This window comes from Struthio camelus, chromosome 25, assembly GCF_040807025.1.
Source record: "Struthio camelus isolate bStrCam1 chromosome 25, bStrCam1.hap1, whole genome shotgun sequence".
NCBI lineage: Eukaryota > Metazoa > Chordata > Aves > Struthioniformes > Struthionidae > Struthio > Struthio camelus.
Genome location: NC_090966.1, coordinates 7,523,436 through 7,535,498, shown reverse-complemented (window position 1 = coordinate 7,535,498; position 12,063 = coordinate 7,523,436).

Sequence of the window (12,063 nt, the reverse complement as noted above, 5' to 3'; positions counted from 1 at the left end):
GGGAGGGATGTGGCAGCCGGGGGCAGGCGCGGGGCTGCGGAGGGGAGCGCTGGGGCCCGCGTGCTGCAGGACGGCAGCGGCCGGGGGTCGCCGCCGCGACCGAAGCGGTGCAGGCAGGTAGCGTGCCCTGCCCTGGGCGAGCGCACGTGCTGCTTCCAGCCTCCGTCCCGTTGCACAGACGGGAGCCTCCTGAGCTCTGTCTCACCCGGACGCAAAGCGCCTCGCGGGAGCCGTCCTGCTTCTTTGGAAACGAGCAGCTGGGGGCACCGCGGCAGGGCTCCGCCGTCCCCCCCGGGAGTCTCGCGCAGCCGGGAGCGCGCGGGCAGGAGCTGGGCCGGGCTGCGGCGGGACGCCCGGCCGAGCAGGGGAGCCTGGCGCGGGGAGAGGGGAGGTGGGAGAGGGGGCGCACAGCGGCGAGCAGGATGGGGCCCGGCCCAGCCGACCGGCAGGCTCGGCTTTGCAGGCGCGCGGTGGGGAGGACGCTCCTCGCCGCCAGCAGCTGCCGGCACCTGATGCTCTGCAGCGTGCTCGGAGCAAGCGGGCCGCCCCTGCCCGACTTTGAAGGCAGCGGTTTCTGCCGTAAGGAGGCATAGCCCAGTTTCAGGTAGGGTGAGACCCTGGGGAAACATGAAACCAAGCTGCTGCTCATCAGAAAGTAGGTAATGAGGCCGTTTGAGTTATTTGTAGCTCTCTGTGGGCTGGGGTGGCCTCTCCTACCTCTCCCCAGGCAAAATCCCTCCTGCTGGGACCCCAGATCATTTTACTATCCTCAAATTGCCCTGATTTGTGCTCGGAGAATCCAGGCTGCAAGTTAACCTGGCGGGTGGCTGCAAGCCGGCTGCTGTGACCTCTCGCCAGCCTGGATGGATCCGGCCGTCGCCTGATCCCCTTTGGTCCCCAAACCAAAACTCCTGCAACGTTCATCCAAGCTCCCCCACCTCCAGGGAGCAAGCGCCGCGTGGCTTTGCAGCCGCCCTCTGCTCGCTGCTGCTGTGCATGTCTTTGCTTGGGCCCGGGCCGCGCTTCCCCGGCCCTGCCGGCGCCGGCACCGCGTCCTCGCCGTGCCTCGCTCCTCCGCTCCCCGCAGGACGGAGCCTCCCGGCCGGCTGAGCCCAGCCTGCGGCTGCGCCTTAGCGAGGGCAGCGCTAGCGCCCGGGCGCATCCCGTGTCCGTAACCTGCGGGCTGAAGGCTGGGTTCACAGCGCCTTTGCTCGTCGCAGCTCCCCGCGGCACTTGCGCTCCCGGCCCTCGTAGCTCCCTGCCTGCGAGCAGAGGCAGCACCCTTAGGCCGGCAGCAAACTGCTCCTGCATCTTTTGCTGGGAAAAGGGCCGGGCAGGCGTCTTCCGCCTGCTCTTTCGCAGGGGAGCTTTCACCGACGGGCGGGCAGAGGCTTGGGCCGGGTCACGGCCCCCAGCGCCGGCGCGCTGCTTCCCCAGCTCGCCCCTGCCGCGGCGCGTGCCCGCAGCCCTCTCCGGAGCCAGGGCCATGCAGCAGTTTATTTTTATACAGCCCATTTCATTTATCACCAGAACATCAGAAACCGACAGTTCACCTTTCGACGCACCAGCTAAGCGAACCCTGATCCATTCTGCTTGGAAATGCCTCAAATTGGCCCTTTCTCCGGCTGGGTGTTTAACAGTGACTTAGAGCTCAATCTGCGTAGCTTATTGAAAAGCAGCCTGAGATGTGACTTGATTACAGCATGCAAGTACCTTCCCAGGGAGAAAACTGCCAGGCATTAAAGGACTCTTTAGCTTAGCTAAGGGAGGAATAATAAGAACTGAAAGCTTGAAGATAAAGTCAGACAAATTGAAACTCCAAATCAGTGCGGGTTTCTAACGGGGAGGTGACGAGCCGCTGGAGCAGGGAAGCTTTTGGGTGCCTTTCGCAGGTGAGGCTGCGGCCGAGGCGCAGGCGCCCGACTTCGGGACGGGGTGCTGGCCTGGGGGCCGGTCCGGCACAAGGATCGTGCCGAGGTTGGAAGACCCTTTCCGGGGGCTCGGCAGGCTCTTTTGTGCTGGGAAAGGTGGAGGCCGATGCAAGCGCGTGTCCACGCCGCGTGTGACCGGCGGGCTGGAGCATCCCGCCTGCCCAACGGGAGGGCAGCCAGCTCGGCAGCCGCACTCGGGTGAGAGAAGAGCCCTTTCTTCACTCGGCGCTTATCTCGCCCTCCCCATCTCTGCCGAGAGCCCTGGCGCTGCTGGCGGCATGCAAAGCAAGCGGGAGCATCCCGGTCCTCCGCTGCCCCGCGGTCCCGCTACCAGCGGCTGCGCGATGCCCTGCCGGGAGCGAGCTCGACTGTTAGCGTGGCAGATCGCCCGTGGATTAAACAAGGGGATTAGCATCGAACCGTTTCCCTCCCGCCCCAAGTGGGGAGACAGGCTATATAATCACAGCGGTTTTATTCTGATCAGGCTAAAAAAGCTGCCTGGCAAGAGGAGGGGTGATGCCAGCGGTGCCGGTGGCACGCAGAGGCACATGCGGGCAGGGTGCTGCCAGCCTGCCCGTCACGGGGACGCTGCGAGCGGGGCCCCTCGTCCCGGCAGGGGCGTGGGACGTCCCCGCTGGGGTCACCGCTGTGGCCTGCACCCAGCACGCGGCGCGAGCCGTGCAGCCCCGGCAGGATCAGACCTATGCGTTTCCCAGACGCGAGAGGTGCATGATGTTTGGAGGCAGCAATTCCCTTTGCAATGCGGCAGCCTTCCCGGAAAAGCTGCTTCCAGCCCACGGGCTGATCTGCCAGCTCTCGGGGCAAATTTGGATTGCCAGGTTTGTAAGATTGGCCTAGGAAATCGGTTGTCCCTATTGAATATCTCTGCTTCCATTTTCCCTTTCTGATTGCTCCTTCTCGGAGATTGAGACCTGGCAAGTGGGGGCTGCAGCCGTTTGCCGCACGCTCCCCGAGGAGGGCAGAGCCGAAGCCGGCGCGGGGGAGGCTCCCCGCTCTGCAAGGGAAGCAACCAAGCAACTACTAGCAATTTCCTCCCTGCTGTTGCTGCGTGCCGGAGCTCAGCTGTGGACAGCAGAGAATGAAACAGCTTTGCAGGTGCAAAAGAAAATCTGTCTTCCCAGCAACTCCCAGATTTCAGAGCCAGGGGACAATGATGCAGCCCTGATCTGACTGCTGCGGCGTTGCAAACTTGCCAGCTTTGATCACAAGTTTCCTCCCCATCTGCGATCACAGGATCCACCGTCAGCACCAGGGCACGGCACTGACCTCTCAGCTGCTATTTAAAAAGTAAAGTAAAATCTCTCATCCCAGGTATGCACTTAATAAAAAGCATTTGTGCAGCTCTGGCTCGTGGCGGGGGCAGCGCGGCCAGCCCGGAGCGCAGCGCGGAGGCTTCAGTGCCGCTTTGGACCAAAGCAGAGCTGGGGAGTCAGCTCCCTGCCTCCTTTCTGGACTAAATCTCCTGGTCACCTTGAGGTTACCAGGTGCCTTGCATTGGAGGAGCATTTCCAGGGCAGCCAAGCGCCTGCTTACCCGAGGGGGATGCCAGAGCTGCACGGGAAAGGCAGATGCTCAGGAGGTGGCTGGAAGAGGGGCCGGGTCTCCTGCCCCTCCTTGGCCACCGCCTCTGAGGAGACGCACGGGGACCTCCGCGCCCTGGGACCGGACCCGCTTTGGCCACAGCTGGCCGAGGGCTTCTAGGAAGCCGGGCTAAAAATATCGTGCTGGTGCTATGCAGCAAAGGGGCTAGCCCGACCCTCCGCTCCGAGGCGTCAACGTGATTCATGCCTTCGCGCGTGCCGGCAACCCGCTGCGCCCGCACGGCCCCTGTGCCAAGCAGCGGGGCTCCCCCTCAGTCAGTCGAAAAATAGAAAAGCTGCAAGTATCCCCCTTCTTTTGCTCCGTTTTGGGGGTTTTGCCTATTTCATTGTGGGCCTCCCTTCCCCCCCCTTTTTTTTCAAATGGCTCCTCTGTGTTTGGGCTGAGCGTCACTAGGACACGGGAAGGGAGGGAGCGCAGCCAGGGTTGGGTATGAGAACCGGAGAGAGCCGTGCGTGATGTCTCCGCAGCCCGGGGCCCCGGAGAGGACAAGTTACACAAGTTAAAACATCAAAAAAATCCGAAGCAGAATTTCATGCACTAAATATCAGGGCTGCGATTCTGCTGAGACCTGGCTTTATAATTGGATCTGTCAGAAATCCGTCACACTTAACGTGCAGCTGTCACCAGGACGGGCTGCCGCTCCTGCGCGCCCGGCCCCGCGCGGGGCTTCGCTCCGGCCCCAGCCCCGGCGGCAGCGTGCCGGAGCCGCGGCCCGGCCCGGAGCCTCCCGCAGCCCCGCGTCCTGGCGCCTCCCGCAAACCGCGCGAGCGAGAGCCAAGCGTCCGGGCGGGCGGACCGCGACGGTGCTGCCCCCTGACCCGCGCTAGCGCCGTCGTTTGCACTTGCGGGGGCCTGTGCAGAAAGGCCATTCTGCATCCGCTGCGCACGCGCGGTTGCCGTGCGGCGCATCCTTCCCCAGAACTCGCCTCCGGCAGCTTTAGCGGTCCTTTAGAAAGGGCTTGAGTAAAAAAAGGGAAAAACGGGGTTTCCTACGAGCCCGGGTAACTGCGCCTCCCCTTGGCGCCTTGCTCTGTTCGGAGCGTCGCGGGAGGCAGCGGTCTCGCCTGCGCCTCTGCGGCAGCCTGGACGCGGCAGCTTGTGCGCCTCCCGCGCTGTTTTTTCATTTAAAGTTATGATTATTTTTGCTGATGACTTTCATTAGTTATTTTCTCCCTTGCCCTCCTGCTGCGGGTGCAGGGGGCTGGCGCGGTCCGGTGGCCGTGCCACCCCAGGCCTGCGTCTCGCTGCCCGCGGGAGCAGCCTTGACGATGCGGTGACGGCCGCGCGCTGCTCAGCCGTTATAGCGAACCTTACCAACGGGTTGTGAAGTCCTTTCCAGGCTGTGTGCGAGGGGGGGACGCTCGGGGCACGGCCGCCGCGCTGGCCAGGGCAGATGGAGCGCGTGGCAGGGAGACCTGGGAGCCCAGAGGATGCGTCTGGGCCGGTCGAGTTTGCGCTTTCTGCCACCGAAGCCGGGAACGCTCAGGAGCTCGGGGGGGGGGAGCGCGGGTTTGGCCATGTTCGTGGGAGCCCGTCGAAGCCCCCCCGGCGCCGCGCACAGTGGGCCGCTGTAGCCCCGCTGCCGCCCGGCTCCGGCTGCCGGCTGCCGGCTCCCCGCGCCGGCGCTTTGATCCCGCGCTGCCGGCTCGGGTTACCCGGACTGGGCCCTCCTTGTCCGGCCGGGGCTGGGGCCGAGCCCGGCAGCCCCCCCGGAGCCCGAGGCGTCCTCGGGACCTGAAGGCTTCGCCAAGCAAAGGCCAGGATCCCTGATTTCCCTTTCTAGCCCAGGGACCAGCTGCTGGAGGAGGGGACCAGGGAAATCTGGCTGCCAGAGGTTTTTTTTCCAGCTTTTTTCCTCCTTCAAGGAGGAAAGGATTTAAGCTGTACCCAAATCCCACAGGACTGGGAGTCAGGGCAGCATGTGCCCGCTCCTGGCTGTGCCTTGGTGGCTGTCCGAGTTTTCCCTTCGCGTGCCTCAGTTTCCCTCTGTGCCGCTGGGAAGGCGGCGGGCCGGGGCCGGGGCCAGGCGAGATGTGGGAGCCGTGCAGCCGGCGGCTGCGCAGGGCAGGTGCCTGTGTGTGTTTTTCACCTGAGTAATCAAACTCTATACCCAGTGTTTGATTAAAGGCCGCAGAACATATTATCTTTGATTCTTTCTCTTTATTTTCGTTCCCTTCATTTGTCCCTTGGAGATGAGGGTTGCTCTGGTACTTATTAGTCACGAAGCCCTAACCTCGCGCTGCATTCTTGCTATCTGAGAAATGAATTATTAATGGTGCATTAAACAGAGACTGGAAAGGGGCCCTGGGACGCTGATAATCAGGAGCTAATTGAGGAAGAAATGAGATACCGCTCCCGTTGCAGAGCGAGGGCTGTGCAGCACGGCGATACCGAAGGTGACCCTGCTGCAGCTCCTGCGGCGGCCGGGGCCCCGCTCCGAGCGGGGACGGCGCGGCGGCGGCGAGCGGGCACCCTGCACGGCACAGGGAGCAGGCAAGCAGGCCCCGGCGCTCGGCGCGCTTTAGGGCAGACTGGGCAAAGCGGCCCGGCCGAGGGGCGGCCCGGGGGCTGCAGGATGCCTGGGACCGTCCTTAACGTCCCCAGTGGCGCTTGGCAGGTGGCAACGAACGTGGTCATTGGTGTCGGTGGATTAGCACAGATTTTTTTTCCTCCCGGCAGGTGCTGAGCCTGCGCAGAGCTCAGCCCAGCACGATCCCGACCTGAAAAATGTGCAGTTTGGCCCTGAAAAAACGCCTGGAAAGTCGGGCTTGCGTTCGTCCTGGGCGTCAATGCACGGCTGCGTTTCGTGATCCCCAGCGGCAACTTCCTCCTCCACGCCGGCTCCCCGGACCGCGCGCGCCCGGCCGAGGCCGGGGAGGGAGGATGCTCTGGCGGGGGCCCTGGCGGCTCCGCCGCTCCCCGTTCGCATTAGCCTTCCGCACGGTTTCGGAGGTGGAGGGACTGTGACGGGCAGCACGGCGACCAGCGCGCCGGGCTGATTGGAGCCGGCGAGCGCCCTGCCCGGAGCGCTGCCAGGCAGGGACGTGCGCCGGCCCGGCGCGGCGCGGCGTGGGCACGGGGCCGCCCGCGCGCTGCCCCCTCCCCGGCGCCCGGCGGAGCAGCTTGTGCCGCTTGGCAGCTTGCTTCAGCGTGGACGCGCTCCCGCTTCTCCCGCGGCGGCCGGCGGGGACCGTGGCTGCCCCGGCGGAAGGCGGCGGGCAGGCCCCGCGGCGAGGCGGGACGGGCCGTAGCCGAGCTGGTTGGTTATTTATTTAAAGAAAATGTCATCTGGCATCAGTGCCGAGCGCTGCTTTATGGCTGTTACGGGAAGCCGCCTGGCCCGCGCGCAGCTCGGAAACAAGCAGCGGCGGTAGCAGGCAGGAAAACGCCTTAATAAAACACGCGGGCGGCGGCGGGGCCGGGAGGTGCCGGGCGCGGGAGCACCCAGCGCCGGGGACCCGGCACTGAGGCGCTCGGGCAGCCGGGGGGAGCGGCCGCGGCCGGGGGTCGCGCTCCTCCGGAGCCCTCCGGAGCCGCCGGGGCCGCGGCTCCCTTCCGCGGGGTTTCGCCCCCATCCCGGTGCAGCCGGAGGCGCCCGGCTCGGCCGCGGCATCGTCGTCGTCGCCGCCGCCTCGTTTCGGGGCCTGCGCTGGCAGGAAAGCGGTCCGGAGCCGGCGGCGCGGGACCGCTCCTCGCGCGTTTCGGGGCTGCCAGACGGGGCCCTGCCTTCTGGGCACGAGCGCCTTGCGGCCGCGGGATCGCCGTCCTATGGTGTTTACTTCCGTTTTGCTGCTTTTCTACCCAGCTGTGGACCTGCCAACTTGCTCCTCTTCTGCTCCAGCTGCAGTAAGGTGTGAAAAACGTCTCCCTTTGCTCAACTGCACGCCGCGAACGTCGGCGCCGGTGACGCCCCCCCCGGCTGCAAAGCTGCCCCCCGCCGGCTGGAGCAGCCGGGCTCGGCGGCCCAAGCTGCGGGGTGGGTCACGTCGTTGCTCCGTGCCTCAGTTTACCGCCCGGACGAGGAGGGCGTTGCTGTCACCCGCCTGCACCCCCGGCGCCGCGGGCTCTCGCGTCGCCTCCACGTCGGCGCGGCGCGGGAGCCCCGGAGGCCCGCGCGCTCTGCCGCGGCTGCAGTACCAGCACCGATATCTCGCTTGGGCAGCGTCTGCGTTTGATCTTGCCCGGCTCTTCTCGGCCGATTACGGGGAAAATCAGCGTCGGGGCCGGCCGAGGGGCTGGCGCCAGGTCTCTGCACCGCGCCGGGCGGCAGCGAGGGAGCAGGGGCAGCCGGTGGCGTCTCCAGGCGTTCGTTAAAGGCTCAGCCGCGCGGTAGCAAACGTCGCCGGCGGCCTCGTGTCGGCTGCGTGCGGAGCCGCGGGGCCCTCTGCCTTGCCCGCCGCGGTCGCCTCGCGCCCCACGTCCTTCCCGGGGAGCTTTTGGCGCCGGCAGCGCTGCTTTGGGGCTGGGGGCAGCCAGCCGGGCGCCGGGCTGCGCCAGCAAACTCAGGCCGCGGTCGCCACTCCGGCGCTTCCCTGCCTCGGTTTCCCCCGCTGCACCGGGAGCCGCGGGAAAACGGGGCTCCGGCCGCCTTGGGGAACGAGAACCGGGTCGACACTGCGAGGAAACGGTTATTCCGATCGCCGGAGCGGAGCTGGCGTTTCCCGAGCCCGGCGGGCAGCCCGAGCGCCGGCCCAGGCTCCCGGCCGCGCCGAGCAGCCGCGGTGCAGCCGGGCTGCGCGCGCAAATGTTCATGTCCTGATGCAGCGCTCTTCTAAATATAAAGCTTTACCTGGGGTTTCATTTACTCGTTAAGCGTAGATAATTTATTTATAATTAACGTAGGCCTCAAGTCCCACCTCTGGCGTGCCTGCGAGCCTGCAGGCGTGCTGGGAGCGGCGGGGCGCGGGGCTGGGCCTCTCCTCAGGCCCCGCTTCGTTTTCGTCCTGCAGCAAGCGGAGCTGCTGCGGCTCGGCTCGCGTTCGGAGGCAGCGCCAAACTCCCCGGAAGACGTTTCGTAGGGAACACGCAGCAAACGCGTCTTCCTTGCTCTCCTTGCCCCCGACCGTGTTACCAGGCTCACAGCTCCCTTCAAAGTGTTGCTCTTCCTTAAAAACAGAAGCCTATTGCAAATTAAAGCCCCTTTTCTAGACAATCAAATTTACTCTGCGCAGTTATGCAGAGGGGCCAGTTATCTCGCCCTTGGTAGATTTTTTTTAATTAAAAGTTACAGCAGGGGGGAAAGAGCGACTGCCTACAGAGCGGCTGCACGCGGGAGCAAAGCAAGCTCGGCCCTCGTGCCCACGGCAGCCGCGGCAGGCGCCCGTGAACGCAGCTCCGCCGGGTCCTGAAACGGCCTCAAAATTCCTTTTTTTTTTTTTTTTAACGTTAAAAAGTGCAGTTTCTTGTTGCCTTCTGTCCAGTTGCTGCCCAGAGCCCCGTAGTTTGCTGACCCGGGTGCTGGCACCGTGGCAATGTACGGCAGAAAGAACAGAGCCGAGCAGAAACGGCCCTCGAGCCGCGGCGGTCGGCGGGCAACGGATGCCAGGCGCCGGCGAGGGCGAGGAGGAGGAGGAGGATGAGGACGGCCCCGGGCGCCCAGCGCCGCCGGGCCCCCGCTGAACCCGTTACGGCTGCCGGAGGGGCGCTGCCGCCGGCCTCCGCCGCGCCGCCGCCTCTCTCCTGGCTGCAAAGATGCTAACCTGCATTGATCGGGACGTGAAACATTTATGAAGCCTTTATGGGCTTTTGCAAAGAGTTTAATTCCCTGACAGCGCTGCTTTCACCGGGAAAAAAAAAAAATTTATGACTCAACAAGCAATTATAGGCTTAACAGCTGCTGAAGGGCCGGGGCGGCTGCGGAGCAGCTTGGCACGGCTCAGCCCGGCGGCCGGCAGCCTCCTGCCAAGCGCTGCCGGGACGGAGGCGCCCGGCGCGGAGCGAGCCGCTGCGCCGGCAGCGTGCGCGGCGCTGCCGGGAGCCGGGGGGGAGCCGGGCGGCGCGACGCCCGCCCGGGGCTGCAGAGCTGGGGGCTCCCGGCACAGCCCGGGCTGCTCCTTGCGCCGCTCAGCCTTGCAGAGAAAGGGCTTTGCGGCAATTAGCTGGTTTGGGCTTTTTTTTAATCAAAGACCGAAGCCAACAGCTTCCTCGTCGCTGTGTCTGCCGGTCCATCCGGGAGCGTCCGCGCCGCGGCGTGCTCGGCGTGCCATCGTGGCGCCCCGAAACCCCTTCCCTCGCTGCCCTCGGGATGCTGCCGGCTGGTTTAACTGTAAAACTTGCTTTTCTTTGCAGAAGGTGGAGTTGCTGAACGCCGTGTACAGGGGGAAAGATGACGTTTTAGCTCTGAGGTGGGCCTGTTCCCCAACGCAAATGTTGTGTTGGGCTGAGCCTGCGGAGAGAAACTGGAATCAAAGGACTATTTCAGGGTAAACGGATCAGCCAGCGCTGGCGGGTTTGCACGGTGCAGCTGCCTTACCGTAGCAGCCGGTCACCTTCCCGGCTCGCGAAAGGTTCGTCCCTGCGTAGATGAACCCGTTTTTCTTCCGTGGAACGTACAAAGTCGTTGCACAGAAAGGAGCGCGGGGCGGCGGGGGGACAGCGCGGCAGCCAGCGCAGCAAGGTGAAGGTTTGACCGCGCTGGCCGGTGCGTGCCGCCGCTCGACCCCACGGCGGTCCGCGCGGTGCTGCTGGGCGGACGACCTTGCTTTGGTCTAGAGATGTCTCTTCGGTTTTAGAAACATCTGCAGTACACCGAGAGGCTTAAGGGCAACAAGTCTCTGCTGGCCTCGGTGGAGGTGATATCTCAGGGGCAAGCTGGACCGGGCGCGAGGACAGAGGGCTCGCCCGGAGGACTAGAGCGCCTTGCTGCGATGGCACCGTATGGGTTGCCTGCCCTTTCTCTTGGTGCCCGGGCGCTTTACGGGAAAACGAGTGTATTTGCACGATGGCGGGGCGTGTTTCGAGGCAGCGGGGGCTGCGGGGAGGGGTGGGAAGGAGACGGGGCGAGGGGTAGGGCTGGGCAACCTTGTGTATTTGTGCATGGGTAAAGGGTTTCTAAGCAGAGGTCCAAAACTCTCTGTTGGTACAGCTCGGCAGGGCCCCATCCTTAAAAGCAGTTACGCTACGTGACGGTCTGGCTTGGAACAACTCTCTTCTACCCAGCTTTTTCAGTCAGGTTTTGGGACTGGAAACTTTTCCAAGTAACTTTTCCAAGTCTGCCTCTTTTTAGATGTATTTAATTTAAAAAAATACACAAATCCTTATAAAAAGGTGGGAGATTGCAGAAGAAGAGTGAAGAGGCTTTTATTTGTAGAAAGCCAGATTTTCGAAGGAAACCGAGCCCAGACATCCAAAGCCTCCATGCCCACCATCAAGCGGATTCCTGAAATTGCCTGGCTCCAGGCACATCCGTGAACGAGCAGCCAGACGCTCTTGCAGGGACACCCAGGAGGACGGGCAGGTGACGAGCTACTGTCACGTAGTGATTTAACACTTGCTAGCTGAGCCACCCTCGCAGGCCTTCCAGGCACCCGGGCTGCATTGCAATAACAGTGATTTAAATTAATGCATTTTACTTTGCGGTTGTGCAAAGGCTAAAGGGCGTACTCGCTGCAAGTAAGCTACCGGCCTGCAGCTGCGCACCGTAATTCACTAAGCCGGGACGTGGGATGATTTGTGGTCCTCTTTGCGTGCTCACGACTGCCGAGGCCGTGGGAGCACCCCGTGCCCTGGCGTCTCCCGACAGCTCCACCTCGGGTTTTGGCACAGGGAGGAAAGGGCATCTGGAAAGCAGCCGCGGCCGCAGGGTCCGAGCTGCTCCGACGATCCTGGCCGTGGCGCAGGTTTCCTGGAAGGACCTTGCTGCGAGCCGGGCGCCAGGCACGGCTGCCTTCCTGCCCGGCCCTGCAGGCGGGAATCCTGCTGACGGGCTGCCTGGCCTGGCTGGGAGCTCTCCAGAGCGGGGCGCGACGGGAGCCGCCCGCGGGCCGGGGGCCGTCGCCGCCCGCGGCCGGAGGACCCCGTTTTGCCTGGCTGGCTCTGGCGCGGTCCTGCGGGTCTGGCACCTCGCTCCGCAGCGCGCCTCCTCGGGATGCCCTGCTTCCGCCGCCGCTCCGGCTCCGCTGGCTATTATTCTGTCATCCCGCTAGCAGCTATGTCAGTCTATTCCGGTCCTTGTAGCCCTCTTTTCCTGCATGCCAGTGAATTAAGGCAATCAATTCCAACTGGATTTTGTGCAGATTTAGCACTAGGTTGCAATTTTCCTTGCAATATGCTGTGTACGTATTTCATGGTGTCCTAGGGAAAGGGCGCTCTCCGGCGCAGCGATCGCTGTGCCCGGAGCAGCGGCTGCTCCGACGCAGGCTGGGCCGCGCTGGTGCATTCAGCCCAACTCATTGCCAAACAGCTAAAAACCTTGATGGGCAACAGAGTGCAAAGGCCGGCTCCGTCTGCACAGCAGCGCGTCGCTGGCTCAGTTTCTTTATAGGCACAGGCTAAATGGTCAGGAAAGAGA